The 20,781-nt window shown below is 45.4% G+C and overlaps 2 pseudogenes across 2 annotated transcripts; both read right to left on the minus strand.

Moving 5' to 3' along the window:
• Window positions 1–3,678: 3,678 nt before the first annotated feature.
• Window positions 3,679–5,019, minus strand: LOC308566834 (elongation factor 1-alpha 1 pseudogene; annotated as a pseudogene). Its single transcript has one exon. The product of its transcript is annotated as an elongation factor 1-alpha 1 pseudogene (transcript).
• An 8,279-nt stretch (window positions 5,020–13,298) lies between these two features.
• On the minus strand, window positions 13,299–16,971 carry LOC308567254 (glutamate dehydrogenase 1, mitochondrial pseudogene; annotated as a pseudogene). Its single transcript has 2 exons — window positions 16,943–16,971; window positions 13,299–14,732 (listed from the first exon to the last, which is right to left on the minus strand). The product of its transcript is annotated as a glutamate dehydrogenase 1, mitochondrial pseudogene (transcript).
• Window positions 16,972–20,781: the final 3,810 nt, after the last annotated feature.

A 20,781-nucleotide genomic window follows, 5' to 3' on the forward strand; every position in this document is an offset into this window, starting at 1 on the left:
AAGTGATCATCCCAATAATTCTCCTACCCATGTGATAGCAGACATAGTTATTAGAATATTATTGACTACATTCCCATTCCCTGTGCTGTGCTTTACATCCCCATGAGTATTCAACCAATTTGTACTTCTTAACCCCTTCATCTTTTTCACCCATCCCCCAACCCTCCTCTTCCCATCTGGCAACCATCAAAATGTATCCTATGAATCTTTCTGTTCTGCTTGTTAGTTTATGTTGTTTTTTAGATTCAGTTGTTGATAGATCTGTATTTCTTGCCTTTTTTTTTAATTCTCCCCCAAGGATATTTATTTCCCATTGCTTTTCAGAGAGAGGGAAAAGGGAGAGAGATAAAGAGAGAGAGAGAGAGAGAGAGAGAGAGAGAAACATCAATGTGAGAGAGACATATCAATTGGTTGCCTCCTGCACACACCCCGACTGGGACTGGGAATGGAGCCTGCAACCAAGGTACGTGCCCTTGGCCACAATCGAACCCAGGACGCTTCAGTCTGAGGGCCAATGCTCTAACCACTGAGAAAAATTGGCTAGGCCTTGCCATTTTATTGTTCATATTTTTAATCTTTTTTCCCCCTCTTCTTCTTAACATTTCGTGTAATACTTGTTTGGTGGTGATGAACTCCTTTAGTTTTTTCTTGTCTGGGAAGCTCTTTATCTGTCCTTCAATTGTAAATGATAGCTTTGCTGTGTAGAGTAATCTTGGTTGTATGTCCTCCCTTTTCATCACTTTAAATATTTCTTGCCGCTCACTTCTGGCCTCTGATGTTTCTGTTGAGAAATCAGCTGACAGTCTTATGGGAGCTCCCTTGTAGGTAACCAGCTGTTTTTTCCTTGCTGCTTTTAATGTTCTCTCTTTGTCTTTAACCATTTACATTTTCATTGTGATATGTCCTGGTGTGGGCCTCTTTGGGTTCCTCTTGTTTGGGACTCTGCACTTCTTAGACTTGCATGTCTATTTCCTTAACCAGGTTAGGGAAGTTCTCTGTCATTATTTTTTCAAATAGGTTTTCAAGTCCTTGCTCTCTCTCTTCTCCTTCTGGCTCCTCCATGATTTGAATGTTGGCGCTCTTGAAGTTTTCCCAGAGGCCCCTTACACTATCTTCTTTTTCTCTTTGCTGTTCTGATTGGGTGTTTTTTGGTTCCTTATCTCCCAAATCGCAGATTTGATTCTTGGCTTCATCTACTCTACTGCTGATTTACTGTAAATTATTCTTCATTTCAGTTAGTGTATCCTTCATGTTCTTCATTTCTGGCTAGTTCTTTTAAAAATAATTTCTATGTCCTTTTTCATGCTGTTGAAGTTTTCACTAAGTTTCTTGAGCATCCTTATAACCATTGTTTTGAACTCTGTATCCAGTAGTTTGCTTGCCTTCATTTCATTTAGTTCATTTTCTGGAGATTTCTCCTCTTCTTTTATTTGGCACCTATTTCTTTGTCTCTGCATTTTGGCTGCTTCCCTAAGTTTGTGTCTATGTATTAAGTAGAACCACTAAGTCTCCCAGACTTGGTATAGTGGCCTTGTGTAGTGGGTGTGCTGTAGGGCCCAGTGGCACAGCCTCCCTGGTCACCTGAGCTGGGCACTCCAGGTGTGCCTCTGTGTGGGCTATGTGAACTGTTCTGTTGTAGTTGAGTCTTGATTGATGTTGGTGTCAATGGGAGGAATTGACCCCCAGGCTAATAGGCTTCAAGGATCAGCTGCAACTATAGCAGAGGAGCTGCTGTGTAGGAGCTAACCTTATGGAGCAGGACTTGTTTCAGTGGAGCTTCTGTGCTCACCAAGTCCACCCCTTGAGGGTGTTGCTCATGGAAGTGGTAGGGTTGTAATATGGTGTGGTCTGAAACTGTCCACCAGGTACACTGGCTCTGGGGCCTTCTTGGAGGTGCAAGGTCACCCACTGCCTGCGCCCTGACTGGAGCCACTCAGCACAGGCTACAGAGCAATCTGCAGATGGCTGCTACTGGTGCTGGGCTTGGAGGTGCCCAGGAGAGGCCAAGCTGTGAACCAAGACCAGCTCCACCCTGTGTCTTTTGATTTGAGCATTTAACCCATTTGTGTTTAAAGTAATTGTTGATAAATATGTATTTATTGCCATTTTATCATTCATATATATATTTTAAATACATCTTTATTGATTTCAGAGGGAGGAAAGGAGAGGGAGAGAGAGATGGAAACATCAAGGATGAGAGAGTCATTGATATGCTGCTTCCTACATGCCCCCCACTGGGGATCGAGCCTGCAACCTGGGCATGTGCCCTGACCAGAAATCAAACCACAATCTCCTGGATCCTAGGTCGATGCTCAACTGCTAAGCCATGCCCAGCTAGGCTTATTATTCATATTTTTGATCTTTTAATTTTTCTTCTTAAAGAAGACCCTTCAACATTTCATGTAGTACTGGTTTGGTGGTGATGAACTTCTTTAGCTTTTCCTTATCTAAAAAGCTATTTATCTGTCCTTTGATTCTAAATGATAGTTTTGCTGGATAGCCCTGGCCGGGTAGCTCAGTTGGTTACAGTGTCATCCCAATATGTCAAAGCTGTGGGTTCAATCCCTGGTCAGGGCACATACAAAAATGAACAAATGAATGTGTGAATAAGTGGAAGAACAAATCAATGTCTCTCTCTCCCTCCCCCTTCCTCTCTCTTTTTCAAATAAAAAAAAATTTAAATGATAGCTTTGCTGGGTAGAGTAATCTTGAAGGTCCTTGTTTTTTTTCATCACTTTGCCTATTTCATGCCAATCCCTTCTGGCCTGCAAACTTTCTGTTGAGAATTCAGCTGATAGCCTTATGGGCGTTCCCTTGTAGGTAATTTTTTTTTTTTTTTCCCAACTTCCAGCATCATTTATTTTTCCTAGAATCTGGATACAATTAATTGTAGACGAGACAGTAATACTATTTAAGCCTCACTTTAGGTTGTTAAACTACCTCAAGTATTTGTAAATGTGAATTCACATCCCAGTAAAACCAGAAAACTAAAATTTGACACACCAACAAATTTACTCAATATTGATGTAACTACAGAATTTTATATGGTAACATGTGGACTTTAATATAACAGAATTTGGCCTTTATAAACTAGTTTATACATAACTAAGTTACTGGTTATCTATCCTAACCTATTTAGTGTTATACCAACAGATCCCCTCCCATAGCTTTTACTATGTAAACAGAGGATTCCTCCCCTTAAGTGAAAAACAAAACAAAAAAAAACCCCAACCCCCAAAGTTCCCACCCAGAAAAAAGTTAACAGAATTATCCAATGCTAAAGTATCAGCAGATATAACATCAGAGATAGGTCATGAGCAACTCTGAAGTCTTTTACCTAAGTAGTATAACAGAAGGTTACCGTGTTGACCAAAAGAACACACAGGTTTCTCATTAAACTGTTTTAATGGGTCTCAAAATTCTGTGACAGATTTTTGGTCGAGTTGTTTCCATTAAAAAGTACTGATTTTAAAAACTAATAACTTAAAAACTGCCACACACACAAAAACCCAAATGGTTCACAAAACATTCTCCTTTCCTTCTGAAGGTTTTACGATGCATTGTAATCATTAACCAGCCTTTTACTATTAAACTTAAATGGCCAATTTAGACAAACAGTTCGGAGACCGTTCTCCCACCACTGATTAAGACTGGGGTGGCAGGTATTGGGGATAATATTCATTTAGCCGTCTGAGTTTCCTGGGCAGACTTGGTGACTCTGCCAGCTCCAGCTGCCTTCTTGTCCCCTGCTTTGATGACACCAACAGCAACTGTCTGTCTCATGTCATGAACAGCAAAACAGCCGAGAGGAGGGTAGTCAGAGAAGCTCTCAACACACATGGGCTTGCCAGGCACCATATCACCGATGGCAGCATCACCAGATTTCAGAAACTTAGGGCCATCTTCCAGCTTTTTCCCAGAACGACGATCAGTCTTCTCCTTCAGCTCAGCAAATTTGTAAGCAATATGAGCTGTGTGACAATCCAGCACAGGTGCATACCCAGCACTGATTTGGCCTGGATGTTTCAGGATAATCACCTGAGTTATGAAGCCAGCTGTTTCCACTAGTGGGTCATTTTTGCTGTGACCAGCCACATTGCCATGACGAACATCTCTGACAGACTCATTCTTGACATTCATTTCAACAGACTTTACTTCAGTTGTAACATTGACTAGAGCAAAGGTGACCACCATGCTGGGCTTGAGAACACCAGTCTGCACTGGGCCCACAGGGACAGTACCAATACCATCAATTTTGTAGACATCCTGGAGGGGCAGGCGCAGGGGCTTGTCTGTTGGACGAGTTGGTGGTAAGATGTGATCCAGGGCTTTAAGCAGTGTGGTTCCACTGGCATTACCATCTTTACGGGTGACTTTCCATGCCTTGAACCAAGGCATATTAGCACTTGGCTCAAGCATGTTGTCACCATTCCAACCAGAAATTGGCACAAATGCTACTGTGTCAGGGTTGTAGCCAATTTTCTTAATGTAGGTGCTGACTTCTTTAACAATTTCCTCTTATCTCTTCTGGCTGTAGCGTGGCTCAGTGAAATCCATTTTGTTAACACCAACAATCAGTTGTTTCACACCCAGTGTGTAAGCCAGAAGGGCATGTTCACGGGTCTGCCCATTCTTGGAGATACCTGCTTCAAATTCACCAACACCAGCAGCAACAATCAGGACAGCACAATCAGCCTGAGATGTGCTTGTAATCATGTTTTTGATTAAGTCTCTGTGTTCTGGGGCATCAATGAGGGTCACATAATACTTGTTGGTCTCGAATTTCCACAGGGAGATATCAATGGTGATACCACGCTCACGTTCAGCTTTCAGTTTATCCAAGATCCAGGCATACTTGAAGGAGCCCTTCCCCATCTCAGCTGCCTCCTTCGCAGATTTTTCAATGGTTCTTTTGTCGATCCCACCACATTTGTAGATCAGATGGCTAGTAGTGGTAGACTTGCCAGAATCTACGTGTCCAATGACGACAATGTTGTTATGAGTCTTTTCCTTTCTCATTTTGGGTTTGATTTAGTGGTGGTTTTCAAGACACCTGTGTTGTGGTGGCAAATCCGTTGTGAAAAAGCCCTTGTAGGTAATTAACTGCTTTTCTCTTGCAGCTTTTAAGATCCTTTGTCTTTAAACTTTGGCATTTTAATTATAATGTATCTTGATGTGGGCCTCTTTGAGTTTATCTTGTTGGGACTCTCTGACTTCCTGAACTTTTGTGTCTGTTTCCTTCACCAGGTTAGGGCAGTTTTCTGTTATTATTTTTTCAAATAGGTTTCCAATTCCTTGCTCTCTCTTTTCTCCTCTGGTACCTCTATGATGTAAATATTGGTATGCTTGATGTTGTCCTGGAGGCCCTTTAAACTATCTTCATTTTAAAAAAAAATTTTTTGTTGTTGTTCTCATTGGGTGTTTTCTGCTTCCTTATCTCCCAAATTGCTGACTCGGTCCTCTGCTTCATCTAATCTTCTGTTTATTCCTTTTAGTGTATTCTTCATTTCAGTTATGTATTCATTTCTGACGGGTCCTTGATTGCTGTTGGCATATCAATGGGAGGGATTGACCTCTAGGCTGATTGGCTGAGAGGACCCACCTTGACTATAGCAGAGGATCTTCTGTGCAGGGGCCCACCCCACAGATCAGGACTTACTTCAGTGGGGCTCTGGTGCCTGCTGAGTCCATCACTTGAGTGTGTCGCTCATGGAGGTGGTTGGGTGGTACCCGATTGTGGTCTAAAGCTATCCACTGGGTGGCCTGGCCCAGGGGTTTCCCTGGCAGTGTAGTCCAAGGTCAGCCGCTGCCTTTTCCCTGCCCAGAGCCCCTTGGCATTAGCTACTAAGCAATCTGCAGGTGGTTGCCACTTCTGCTGGACTTGGAGGTGCTGAGGAGAGGCCTAGCTTTGAAACAAGGCCGGCTACTGCTAAATGCCAGGCTTGGGGCTGCTTAGCAAGAGTTATGGGACATACTGAGGCCAGATACTACTTGTTTGGGGTTTGTGGGCCTTTGAGAGATTTTACAATAGTCTGCAGCATGAGCCAAGACAGGCCATTTGTATGGAACTGTCACTGGAAGCAGCTTGGGTGGGCGTGTAAGTTGGGTGGAGTAAGGTCTCAGGGAATCACCAGAAGTGGGCAAACAATATAAGCCAGTTGATGGAGACTCAGATATGGCACCCACCTATGTCTGGGAGAAAGCTCCCCCTCCAGCCCTCACCCTGAAACCAGGCAATTCAGTTCATCTGGGTATGTCCCTGGCACCTTTCGTATTGCTGCCCCAAGGCTGGAGCTCAGAGTGAGCGAGTCTCAGTAAATCTGCGTGTGGGCCCTTTAACAGGAATGCCTGGGACTCCAACAGCCCCATCAGGATTGCTTTTAATAATAATGTAAATAACCCAAGAAACAATGTATTAGGGAAGAAAAATTTTCCTCTACCATTGAAGGTTCTTTTGGCTGGTCTAATAATCAAATTGAGATAGAGTATGTGGGGGAAAATGAAATAAAGTTTACATGTAATAACATGTACACCTCCTGTTTACATGGGAGAGACCTAAGAACACTGAATAACTCGCCAAAATGGTGGAAGCCATCACCTTAAATACCATCCATTTCAGCTAAAAACAAAAGAAGATGTTTTTGGTGAAGAGTCATTTCTGGGAAGTTACGGGGTAAAGCATGATAAACAAGGGTAAGATTGTTAGGCAGATTTAAATTCAGGGCCTTCTCCGCTTACAGAGGGAGATTTCCCTTACAAATGTAAATGTCCTCTTACAAAGGATAACTTCTACTGGGTTGTGTTATCTTCTCCCCTCTGCTGTTTGTTAAAATTAAGCAGCCTAAAATAATCAATATTCCCAAAGAGGCACATTTTGGGGTAGCAAGCTTTGCTCACCTTCAGTTGACAGAAGAAAGATAATTATGGCATCTTTGTGGGTTAGAAGTTTATTTTGCAGTGAAGCTAGTGTATACTAGTCATGTATACACACATGGATTATGTTAAATAGCATATCCAAGGAAACAAAGTTGCAGAAGAATACTGTTTATATATAGCTCGAGACTGCATATGTGGTAAAACTATAAATGTGTCCATGTAAGAATGTCCAGAACTGTAGAGAATTTTGTGTTTATTTGAGCCAAATGATGATATATGCTGCAGAATAATACTTAAAATGCTCCCCAAAAATAACAGCTTTGCAGCTTCTTTTATGCATTTGAAATTAAAGAGAAAGCAAGGTGGGGGTTGGATTAGAGAATAGTTAACTAGATTATGTGCGCTCATGTTAATACCTCCTTTAAGGGGTATTACTTCTGGTATTTCAAAGGTGTGTTAACCTGGATGTACAAGAACAGCCAACAGGGCTCGCTTAGAACCTTTCACTAAAGAAGGTATAGGCCTGGGGCATGACTGCCCACCCTGACCTGCTTAGTTAGGAATTTATAATCTATTATAGCATCCCTTTTTCATCCACAGATGAAAGTACCAGAATAGATAACATTTAAAGAGTGCACAGTTCAGACTGGGGCTACCTCGGAAAGGGAGGAAAGAGAGCGAGGCAGAGTCTACGTGGGCAGCTTCACCTGTCCCAGTAAAGGTGGCGCAGTTAAGGGTCCTGCCCACTCACTTTATTGTTTACATCGTGCAAGAAAATCAGCCGAGCACCATTAGCATAATTAAGGACTCTTCTTGAATGCCGGGAGGGGAGGCTCTGAAGGAGCAAAGGGACTGATAATTTGCGAAAGGCCTGCAGGGTGTTTTACGTGAGCAGCACAGCGGTTTCTGCAGTGGGAACAGGGGCTTGTTCTGAGAACCAGCAGCCGTGGGCTGGGCAGGCTGGTCTTCCCGGAGATGGAGAGGCAGGCTAAGGGCCAGGAGGCACAGCTGCGGGGGCAGGGCCTCCAAAGCCACAGGGGCCAAGTTTCACACCTCAGTGCCTTCAGGGTCTCGCATACATTTAATTAGATATAACCCATGCGATTAGAGTCATTATGCCCATTTTACAGATGAGAAACCGAAGTTTGGAGGGATTAAGTGAGTTCTCCAAGGCTGGCCTGACTCCAGAGTCCCCGGTCTTACCCCTGTTCAGTACCTCACTTTGCAATATTAACTCACTGAGTCTTCACAACAGCACCATGAAGTTGACACTGCTGAAATTCTGTGATATTTGGGGGAGCAGGGCATGGAGAACAGTTAGAAAGTGGCGAAGAGGCAGGATAGTTAGATATTAGGAGGATTTTTGACAAGTGGGAAAAGGGAAAGGGAGGCAAATGGTTTGACAAATAGGGCCAAATAAGTCAAACAATTTATAGCCAGCCAGCTAGTCAAGATCTTATCTTCCCCAACCTAGGACACTTGAGAACAAATGGTCTACACCTCTTCTCCCCAACCAGAGAGTAAATAGCTTAAATCACCCGAATCCGGGAGATAGATAAGAGACACAATTAGTGCCCTTAGTGCCAGCCAAACAGTCAGGGGAATAAGTAACAGAAAACCCAATTAGAACCAAACAAATCCAAGATAGAGGCAAAGCTGACCAGAAAATGACCCTGGTCCCTCTATGCTCTCATTTTGGTCATCAACGTATTAAAAACACACCTAGAAAGCTGATGAATATTTTGCTGAAACCCTCCCCTGAGACCTCCCCCAGGGTTCCCTGAACAAGGAAACTAAAGGCCTGAAGACAAAGGACACCAGGGTGGGGCTCTCTCTGGGGCCCCCACACCTTATCCCAGGCATGAACTTTTAATTTTCTTTCTCCTAAACTCTTACTGTCCCCAGCTTTAATAAAGAACTTTTTTAAAAAAATCCTCACTCGAGGATACGTTTTCCATTGCTTTGCAGAAAGAGTGGAAGGGAGAGAGAGGAACATCGATGTGAGAGAGACACATCGATTGGTTGCCTCCTGAACGCGCCCCAACCGGGGCCAGGGATCGAGCCGGAAACCGAGGCACATGCCCTTCAGTCCGAGAGCCGATGCTCTAACCACTGAGCCACCCAGCCAGGGCAAGAAATACACTCTTAAAACTCATTTTGTGAAATCTTTCCTGCACGAAGTCAAGCACCCACACGCTGCAGGCCCGCCCGAGGCAGACACAGCGGTCAGGTTTCACAATCCAGGCCTCCGGGCCGTGGGTAGTGCGGTGTTTGCTGAAGAAACCTGAGTGTGCCTGGGTGAGACGGGGGTGGGGGTGGGGGGTGAAAGAGGGTAATGGGGGGGGTAAGAAGGTAATGCAGGCGGAGGGCGGGCTGAGCGCGGGAGGCCAGCCTTTCCTGCCTTCACTAGTCCCTCCCTGTTATCTCGGGCGCATCCTCCAGGAGCCTGCTAAGTGCCAGCAAGGAGGCGGGCTCGGTTCTGCTGGTAAGTGGTGAGCTGAGCTGACTTCCTCGGGCAGACGAGCCACAGGCTGCCCACACTGGGTTAGGCTAAATTCTGTCCTCCAGCAGCCAGGCTGGGTCCTCAGCAAAGCCCGGGGACAATCTCTAGGCCCTCCACCTTTATCAGCCTCTGTGGGCCAGAGCCAGATAGAAGGAAGCCGCGAGTCGGTCTTGTTTTCTCCTAGGCAGGTGCTCCAGAGTTTTACGGATGTGAAAATACACATCATGTATGCAAAGGAGACAGGCAAACTTGCTCACCTGAAGAGACGGGATAACCGGACGGTGGAAGCTGTCGAGCTGGGCCTCCCGTGGCAGAGGCAGAGTCCTCGCCTATCCTGGGGAAAACCCTGCGATAAACTGATTTGTTCCAGTAAATCCCAGAAAGGACGAGGAATTTGAGTGCCCAGGACCTTCTGAAAGCGGGTGCTGGGTGCTCTGTGGGGACTGGAGCACTGCCTGGGAGTGCAGGAGAACAGCAGGGGTTGGGCCTTCCTGCTGGAGCACCCTCCCACAGGCCCGGCCTTGAGTCCCCTGGCGTTTCTTCCTGGGTCTTCTCTGTCTCTTCCCTTTGGGTCTCTGAGTCATTCACATCCTTATTTCTGTATCTTTGCTGTATCCAGGTGTCTCTCAGTGCCTCCCTGTGTTTGCTTATCTCTCTGAAATTTCTTTGGCTTCAGATGTCTCCTTTGTGTTTCCTTCCAGGCCAGGCACAGAAACTGCCCCCTCAGGCCACAGGCCCACCAGGCCCATCATTTTACCCGCCCTGGGCCTTACCGGGGGCTGGCCCTGAGTTAGGCAGATAAGGGCACAGGATCCCACGCTGGTTTTCACTTGCGGGGAAACAGGGTGGAGCCCATCCCCACCAGCCAGAAGGTGGCAGCGAAAGACTGTTTCAGCATTATTCCTGCCCTCCTGCAGCTCGCACTCTGAGACACACCTGGGTTGGGGTGAGGGATAGATTTGGGTATCAGCAAATTCGTTCGTACTTGAAGTTTTATTTAAAAACCAGGACTAGCCCACTAATTGTCACAACATTGAAAAGGTTTCTCGAGTCACCAGTGTGCCAAATGTTCCATTTTGGGCCCCAGTTTCCTCTACTCTAACTTGGGGATAATAGAATAATTTTCCTCTGGAGGTAATTTGAAACGAGGTGTCACCTGGTACATACTGGGGGCTCAGAGCTGGTTCAATACCCTCACCATCACTTTCTCACATTTCTCATCCAGCTTTGCCACTGGCTGGGGCTGCCTCGTTGGGTGTGTGTTCCCATTGGTGCCCTAGGGCACAGCACTGGGCAGGACCACTCTCTGCTTGAACTGATGAGCTTCTGGTGGGAAAAACTTTTCAAGAGTCCAGGTGCCTTAACAACTGTACATAACTATTAAATATCTGAGTATATATTTATCGAATCACTGTGTTATCTATCAAGAAATCTGAAGAAATGAGTTCTACACATAGTATCCATTTAAACATCATATTTATCTAATCACTATATACACACAAATGCATACCTTTACCAATCTACAGAGATAGTGTGTATATGCATAGCTGCACCCCTTGGAACTAATTTTAGCACTAGGTACACCTTTTCTTCAGTCTTTCAATATTTATGTAATCACTATACTTGTCTAACCACTCTATATAGTTATATATAATTTTTATTAAATTTTATTTCTTTTCTTTTGTTTGTTTTGTTTGTTTAAACCAATCTACATTTCATTCTGTAGGAAGATAGAGGTGTAATACATTCCTTGTATCTGGCATGTCGAATTCCCTCTGTGCTTTATAAAAAATGTTTTTTAAAAAATAATGTTTTTATTGATTTTTAAAGAGAGAAAGGGAGAGTGAGAAACATCAATGTGAGAGAAACATCGATCGGCTGCCTCCCTCATGCACCCTGAATGGGGATCGAACTGGCAACTTTCTGGTGCACAGGACAAGGCTCAGTGGTTAGGGCATCCGCGTATGGACTGAAGGGTTCCGGGTTCGATTCCGGCCAAGGGCATGTACCTCGGTTGCAGGCTTGATCCCTGGCCTAGGTCGGGGGCGTGTGGGAGGCAGCCAATCGATGTGTTTCTCTCACATCGATGTTTTTCTCTCTCTCCCTCCCTCCCTTCCACTCTCTCTGAAAAGCAATGGGAAAAATATCCTCACCTGAGGATAAAAAAAAAGTTTTCTATAGCACATGCTTCATATCACTAATGTGTGTGCCGTGCCAGCACTTTCTGAGCAGGGTGGGTGCTCTCACCAGACACCACTGCCGTTGGCCGTTATGAGCAGTCATCGTCTGGCAGGACCTGGTGGCCTCTATGGCCAGAGTTTGCGGTCAGAGAATCCCAGCCTGGGGGAAGTGATGGTGAGCCTTGGTTTTCCCATCTGTAAAATGGGCCTGAGTTAGGGTTATGATCATTATCCAGGGATTAGTATCTATAGATAGATGTTTACGTCCCCCCAATTCATCTGCCTGATCCCCAATGTGATCGCCCTGGGAGGTGAGTCCTTTGGGAGGTGATTAGGTCATGAGGGCGGAATTCGCATGTTTGGGATTAGTGTCCCTATAAAAGAGACACGAGAGCTCCCTGGCCCCTTCCGCTACGTGAGGACACGGTGAGAAGACAACAGCCTGTGAACCAGGAGGAGGGCTCTCACCGGACCCAGATCTGCCGGTACCTTGAGCTAGGACTTCCCAGCACAGACTGTGAGAAAGAAATTTCCGTTGTTCATAAGCCACCTAGTCTGTGGTATCTTCGTTAGAGCAGCCCGCGCAGACTAAGAAAGTGTCTGTTTTGGCAGAACCTAGGCTAAAAATCCTTTTTTCTTTTTGGCTTATTAAGTGATTAAAGGCAATTTTATTACAGTAGCATGTACTTATTCTAAAGAATAAAATGCATAAAGAGAAACAGCTTTTATTTTTGTTTGCAATCTATAAAGTTGAGTTCTTTTGCTGACATAAAATACTAATAGCTCACATGGGGACTATGCTACCTTCTGAAATGCCATGCACCTGCTTTTTCTTTTGATCCTCACCAGATGACATTTTTCCCGTTGCGTTTCAGAGAGAGTGGGATGGAGGGAGAGAGAGAAAGAAACATCAACGTGAGAGACACACGTCAACCGGCTGCCTCCTGCACGCTTGGGGCCGGGGATGGAGCCTGCAACCGAAGTTTGTGCCCTTGGCTGGAATCAAACCTGGGGCCCTTTAGTCCGCAGGCCAACGCTCTAACCAGCAGGCCAACCGGCCAGGGCTACGCCTGCTTCTTAAACGTGTGAAAGTTACAGCACGTCTCAGACTTGGCCAGAGCTGAAGCAACAGGCAACCGGCTGCTCTTGGACCCCAGGTGCCTTCCGGGCCACAGCTCTGACTGCAGGGAAGCAGCTGTGGAGCAAGGCGGTGCAGCCGGGACACCCAAACGGCTCTCTGGCATCTACTTTCAGCTTTGTACATGATTCCCTACCTTTAATTTTTAAAATTTATTTTGGAAGTATGTTTATTAAAGCTGGGGACAGTGAAACAAGGAAGGGTTTAGCACAGAAGAAGCAACAGGCTAGGGCCTAGGCTGGGCTGCTCTGGCTCACTGGAAAGTCAGAGAAAAGAGGGCCTTGGGGACAGGTGCAGGGGGCTAGCTGGGACAAGCTGCTGCTGCCCATTGCTCCCCTGGTTGCAAATCTCATGGGGTCCCGAGTTTAGGAGATGCATGCCTGTGGGGGAAGAGAGGAGGAAGGGAAAGGCACTGGCATACTCCAAGGAGGGAGGGCACACCAATTTCTTTTTTCTTAAGGGGCTGATTATTATTGACCTGTGAGAATGTGTCCATTATCTAATAAGTAATGAGAGAAAGATGTGTGGCTACATGTAAACCTGCATTAGGTCTACAGAGGAGGAGGTGAGGAGGGCAGTGAAGAAGTCAGCTGCAGTCCATCTACGTGAAGGTCAGGCCGGCTTCCCTGTACACCTTGAAGACTTTCTCAGTGGCACTGATGTAGGCAGCTGTTCTCAGGTCCAATCCCAGGTTATACTTCATGGCTGTGCACATGAGTTACCTGGCCTAAACCAGAGTGCCTGATGTCTTTCTCAGATGCCCGAGGTCCTGTCTTGGAATTCTGCTGTGGGCACAACAGGGATAGTTCCAACGTGCTTTCCAAATTTTCTTTCCGAACTTTCTTGAACAGACATGAGCAAGTGGTAGTTAGAATCTCTTTTATGCTTGAAGGTCAAACTGTCATAGCTGACATGATTTAGGTTCTTCAGCCACTCGAAGTAAGACACTGTCACTCCTCCAGCATTCAAGTAGAGATCTGGAACCATAATGCTCCTCTCCAGGAAAATCTGATCAGCTTCTGGAGTTGTTTGTCCATTGGCACCTTCAGTGATGCTCTTGGCTTTGATTCTGGGTGCACTGGACTTGGTCAGCTGCTTCTCACTGGCAGCAGAGGTCAGTATGTCACAGTCCGCCTCTAAGATGCTCCCTTCATAAAGCTTTGCCTTGGGGAAGCCCAGGATTGATCCATGTTGCAATTTGAAGTCTTCCAGTTCCTTTGGGTCAGTACCATCTGGATTCCATGTGCTCCATCAGATTCACCAACACCAACACATTTAGCACCAAAGCGATACAAATACCTCATAGAGTGCAGGCCCACATTACCAAATCCCTGAACAACAACAGTTTTATCTCCAAACCCTGGTGTCATTCCTAAAATGCTCACGTAAGAAGCTTCACTGACAAAGTTTTCAATCCCATGGAAAACTGCCTGGCCAGTAGCAGAGATCCGTCCATGGATTCTACCCTGACTGATGGGCTGACCAGTGACACAGGTATGGGCCTTAATATCATAGGTGTCAGCAATCCGGGACATGTCCCGCCGTGCTCATGTCTGGGGCAGGCACATCAATGCCAGGACCAATGACGCCCTTCTTTGCCAGCTCCATGGTGAACCTCCTTGTGATCTTTCCCAATTCATTATCTGTAATATCTGGGGATTGACTTTAACACCAGCATCCTCAAAGAGCACATCAACCACTGCGCACTATGTCATCACAGAAGCCAAAGCTTTTACGTCACCTGCACTCACATCAGTGCTGTAATGCTCACCTCCCTTGCAGGGCGTGTGTTGCTGACTGTGCCCGGCGTGCTAGCCCTCTATGACTTCCCAGGATGGGAAACGACAGGCTCAGCACATGGTTGCGGGGCTTGATGACCCACGGGATGCCTCACATTCAGTTCCACGTCTGGTCCTTGCTTTCCCGGGTCTTGAGGTCCTCCACCAGTTTGAATAAACTAGGGTAGTCCTCGTGGTCAGCCGCTGCCTCGTGTAGTGTCACCCGGAGGGTGGCTGGAGCCCCAGCTGTCGTGGGCCTGGGGGTGGTAGGCTGCTCTCAGGCTGGCCCAGCAGCACCAGAGTCAGCCCTGCAGAGCTCAGCGAGAATCCTTCTGTTAATGATCTTATGACTTTATAAATAATTACTTTAAAAAGATTTTACTGAGCTATGATATAACCATAGAAAAGTGCACTTTAGAGTCCAGCTTGAGGAATCTGCAAAGCGAGCGCACCTGGGCATCCAGCACCCAGCTCAAGGACCAGCCTTTCCAGAGGCCCCTCACGCTCCCCTTCGCTCGCCCAAGTAGCGCTCTCTGAACCTCTAACTCATAGATTTGTTTTGCTGGCCTTTGAACTTCATATAAACAGAATCACACAAGATGCACTGCTTTGGGCATTTGAGAGCTTTTCCCACACGCTCGAGGCCTTTTCATTCCCATTCCCGGTATTGCGATGGTGCATACACTTCCATTTATTTATCAGTTTTGCTGTTGAACCTTAGGCAGTTTCTGGATTTGGGCTATTAAGAATAGTGCCATTAGGTAAACCTGTGCCCACCTTTCTCTTGGGTCTGTTCCTGACAGTGAAATGCCAGTCATGGGGAACACAGGATATGCATGGATTCTGCCGGACAGGTTCCAATGGTTATTCCAATTTACTCTCTCCCTGCAGAGGCCTGGGGCCGCCCCGGCACAGGCTTGGCGCTCCCAGTGTCTCCATGGTAACCTTTCTGGTGGGTGTGAGGAAGCCTGTGCTTCCCACCTGCACCTGCCTGAAGTTAACTGAGAGCTGCTTCCCTGGCCCGTGGGTCTTGTGCATCTCCTCCCGGGAACTGAGCACTGCCCCTTCATCTCTTCCACAGTCTGTCTTTCCCTTGGATTGTACCACCCTTCAGATACATTCTGGATGCAGGTCCTGTGGGTTTCCTTCTCACCCCCTTAATGGTATCTTTGGATGAGAATTTTTTTTATTTTAATACCATAAAATATCCAGTTTATCAATTTGTTTTTTTAATGGCCAGAGGTTTTTACTCACCATTTAAGAAAACTTTGCCTATTTTAAGGTTGTAAAGGTGTTCTCCTATGTTTTTCTTTAAAAAAAAAAAAAGGATATATTTTATCATATGTAAATTATACCTCACTAAAGTTGATTTTAATTTCATTTTTTATTGATTTTCTTTTTGGAGAGAGAGAAACATCGATTTGTTATTCCATTTATTTATGCATTCATTGGTTGATTCTTGTATGTGCCTTGACTGCAGATGGAACCCGCAACCTTGGTGTATGGGGGTGACACTAAGCAACTGAGCTACCTGGCCAGGGCCAACTGTGTTTTTTAAAGTTTTCTTTCTTCCATATGGAAACCCAACTGGCCAGTTGAAAGGTAAATCTGTACATATTTTTCCCTTTTACAGATTTAGACTGTTCTATTTGTTTTATGCATCATAAATGGATATTTAAATTTTTAAAAATGCTTTTTTCTGCATCTCTCTGTTATTATGGTAAATTGCGTTTATTAATTTTCAAATGAAACTACTTTTGTATTGTAATATATTATATCCTTTTTGTATAGTGCTGATTCCCCTCCCACTTTCCTGTGGGTTTTTGTTGTTGTTGTTGTTGTTTTATTTCTTATTTTATTTTATTTTTTAAAAAAATATATCTTTATTGATTTCAGAAGAGGAAAGGAGAGGGGGAGAGAGAGAAAGAGAGAGAAACATCAATGATGAGTCACTGATCGAGCCCACAACCCGAGCATGTGCCCTGACTGGGAATCGAACCCCGATCGCCTGGATCCCAGGTTGATGCTCAACAGCTGAGCCTCGCCCGGCTGGGCTGTTTTTGTTTTTTTAAATACATCTTTATTGATTTCAGAGAGAGGAAGGGAGAGGGAGAGAGAGAGAGAAAAACATCAGTGATGAGAGAGTCACTGATTGGCTGCCTCCTGCACGCCCCCTGCTGGGGACCGAGCCCGCCACCCGGGCATGTGCCCTGACTGGGAATCGAACCTCCATCTCCTGGATCCTAGGCTGATGCTCAACCTCTGAGCCACGCTGGCCGGGCTGTTTTTGTTTTTGAGGCGAGTAGTTTATTTGTGAGGAAGCACAAGTGAGGAGTCGGGAAGTAAGATGGGGAGGGGAAGGAAACCAGTAGAGAGCATTATCAAGCAAGGTCCTGTTGTGGGCAGCGGGGACTCATTCCTTCTGGGGCGCTCTGGGAGACAGCGTAGACATGTCCGAGTTACCTACCTGAGGGTGCAGGGCTGGGCATTGTCCATCTTACCCATATTGGTTGAGGGCTATATCTTAGTTCGTTCGGTTTGCTATAACAAATATACCAAAGAACCGGAGCTTACAATCCACAGACATTTATTTCTCACAGTCCCAGAGGATGGGAAATCCAAGATCAAGGCATCAGGAGATTTGATGTCTGGTGAGGGAAGGGGTTTCCTGCCTTGTTTCTGTTGTTGTTTTCTTGTTTGTTTGTTTTGCGATCTCACGAGTTTATTTTAGTGAGGCCTATTTCCCCTGCAAGTGCAGCCTCTGATGACATTCCCTGAGGGACCACTGTGGGCGTGTGCACGTTCACCCTGGGATGACCATGTTTTCAGCAGGGCTTTTTTTGACCGTCTTTGCCCTGATATCTCTGTTAAGCTCTCTGCTTCATTGGCTATTACACCCCTACGTACAATACCAGGCTGCACTAATTACTGGCTAATTACTGTATTATTTTCGACAGTGCCCTGGGGCATACATTGTTCAGTACTCTGACCCAATTAAGTTCAGTCAAGGGTAGTTTTTGAGGCCAGTTTTTGAGCAGGTGGGCTCTTAGCTGTCTCTTCTACTGGTTTTCTTTGGCAAACTACCTGGCTTATAGTTTAGTTTGTTGCTTTTAATTAAGTGGAGCTATTGAACTTGACCTTCACACTCTGTTTCAAGAAAAGTCAATTCCTTTGGAGAGAGCTTCAAAACTCTCTACTCTTGGTGAAGCCTCTTTCCCTGGGCAATATCCGTGAACCACTGTTCAGGGAGCTGGGTGGGTGTGGTAGTTTCAGTCTTCTCAGTCCCTTTCCCTAGTATGGGACCTCTGCCCTGCCAGTGAGCTGGGGGAACAGTGGTCAGGACCCCAATATTCTTGGCCTGCTGCGCCTGAGATGGAGCCTTTATCCTATGCGCTGAGGAAGGGAGCCCCTGACCTCTTGGCCACGCTCCCCAGGAATTTAGCCTCTTCGGCTTGGAGTTGGAGATGAGAAATGCTGGTGGCCCGCCTCTCCTGCTGAAATCCCTTTTTGTATAAGAAAAGCACTGATGTTTCTCTTTTATTCTCACACTACTACCACACTCACGTTTCTGACACTAGATGTGTAGGTTTGCCACATCAAGCGGTTCTGTAACCCCAGCTGAGCGTCCTACACTTCAGTTCAGTTCTGAGCCCACCCACCTGGAGTTAGCTTCAGATCGCACAGGCTAAGGGTTGAGTCCCACAGACGGCCCCACTTCAGTGCCAATCGCAAGTCCCAGGCGGTCACCTGTACTCCTGACTGACTGGCCGCTGGGCTTGGTAATCTGCAGCTATGACTCACAGAACTCAGAGAAACACTTAGTTATGTTTACAAGTTTATTAAGAAGGATATGTTAACCTAAAAATAAAAAGCCCTTTCGAAATGAGAGGCAAACAAGTATGTACTTGAGATCAATAATAATAGCTATTCAGGACTCATCCGGCATCCTGGGAATAACTCCCATTTGATCATGGTATGTAATCATTTTAATATATTGCTGAATTTGGTTTGTTAATATTTTTTTCATTATAGAATTGTACTCCTGAAACTTATATAATTTTATTAACCAGTGGCACTCCAATAAATTCTATTAAAAATAAAATGAAGCACACAGAAGGACTGTGTGAACACACTGAACACTGTCCCTCCCGTGGGTTCAGGCAATGCTCTGCACGTCTTCCTGAGGAGAAATCTTTCTCTTTTTCCCCCGTTAATCCTCACGTGAGGATATTTTTCCATTGAATTTTAGACAGGGAGGGAGGGAGGGAGGGAGGGAGGGAGAGAGGGAGGGAAGGAAGGAGTGTGGGAGAGAGAGAGAAACATTGATGTGAGATACACACATGGACTGGTCCCACATGAGCCCCAACTGGGGCTGGTGATCGAATCTGCAACCCAGGTATGTGCCCTTTTAAAAAAAGAATATATCTTTATTAATTTCAGAGAGAGGAAGGGAGAGGGAGAGAGAGAGAGAAACATCAATGATGAGAGAGAATCATGGATGGCTGCCTCCTGCACGCCCCCTGCTGGGAATCCAGCCTGCCACCCGGGCATGTGTCCTAACTGTAATCAAACCCCGATCCCTTGGATCATAGGTTGATGCTCAACCACTTAGCCTTTGGTATGTGGGCCATGCTCTAACCACTGAGCACACAGGCCAGGGCCTGAGGAGAAATCACTGGGTCCTTTTGCTGTTTAGCGTCTGCAAAGCCACCCTTTCTGTAACAATAGTTTTGAAATTCAGCCGCCTTGCTCATCTCATTTGAATTTCAGTGCTTCCTCCCGCTCAACAGCAGATTGGAGGTTCCTGGGAATTGCTGGAAATATTGATTGCATTTTACTTTGAAAGTCTTTCCTACTGTGAACTCTTAAAGCTTTCCTAGCTGCGAAGCTGATCACAGCAACCCCCCACCAGGTGAACAGTGAGCCCCAGCCTGGGCTCCAAGGCCAGGGAAGTGCCTCTGTCCAGCAGGGCAGTGCTGGCCATGCTCCCCTGTTGAACCTTCGGGCTTCTCTTTTTCACTAATGATAACGTAACCAATGCCCCCAGCACTCCCGCCGCAGCAGCAGGACCTAGGAAAAGTCAACCTCTAACCAGGAAAAGCCGGCTGGGGGTGGATCCTGGACCTCCAGCCCAGAGGACTGTCCCCCAGACTCAGGGCCTGCAGGCTTCATATTTATAACAATACAGTGTGTTAATATTTTATTATTTTACACCTATGTTCATCAGGCATATTGGCTTATAATTTTTTTTTTTTTTTTTGTCATGTCTTTGTCTGGTTTTGGAATCAGGATAATTCTGGCCTCAAAATGAACTCGGGAGCCTTCTCTCCTCGATTTTTTGGAATAGGTTCAGGACTTTTTTTGTTGGGAGTGTTTTGATTACTAATTTAATTTCATTAGTAGTTATCTGTTCATATTTTCTGTTTCTTCCTGACTCAGTCTTGAAAGATTTTATGTTTCTAGGAATTTATCCATTTTTTTCCAGGTTGTACAATTTGCTGGCATATAATTGTTTGTATAGTATTATAATGTTTTGTGTTTCTGGAGTGTCTGTTGTCACTGGTCCTCTTTCATTTCTGATTATATTTATTCAAGTCTTGTTTCTATTTTTTTCTTGATGAGGTTTATCAATTTTGTTTATCTTTTCAAAGAGCCAGCTCTTGGTTTCACTGATATTTTATATTGTATTTTTAGACTCCATTTTGTTGAATTCTGCTTTGATGTTTATTATTTCCTTTCTCCTACTCACTTTGGGCTCTGTTTGTTCTTCTTTTTCTAGTTCCTTTAGGTATAAGGTTAGATTGTTTATTTGCAATTTTTTCTTGATTCTTGAGATAGGCCTGTATTGCTATGAATTACTCTCTTAGAACTGCTTCAAGTGTGTCCATAGATTTAGGGTCATTGTGGGGTTTTGTTTTGTGTGTGTGTGTTTAAAAAATATTTTTATTGATTTCAGAGACAGAGGAAGGGAGAGGGAGAGAGAGATAAAAACATCAATGATGAGAGAGTCATTAATCGGCTGCCTCCTGCACGCCCCCTGCTGAGGATAGAGCCCGAAACCCGGGCATGTGCCCTGACCGGGAATCAAACTGGGATCTACTGGATCATAGGTCGATGCTCAACTGCCGAGCCATGCTGGCTGGGCGATATGCCCTTCTTTGTCTCTTGTTACAGCATTTGTTTTAAAGTCTAGTTTGTCTGATCCGGCCAGTGTGGCTCAGTGGTTGAGCCACCCATGAACCAGGAGGTCATAGCTGGATTCCCGGTCAGGGCAGACGCCTGGATTGTGGGCTTCATTCCCAGTAG

Source organism: Miniopterus schreibersii (genome assembly GCF_964146895.1).
Source record: "Miniopterus schreibersii genome assembly, chromosome: 14".
NCBI classification, from domain to species: domain Eukaryota; kingdom Metazoa; phylum Chordata; class Mammalia; order Chiroptera; family Miniopteridae; genus Miniopterus; species Miniopterus schreibersii.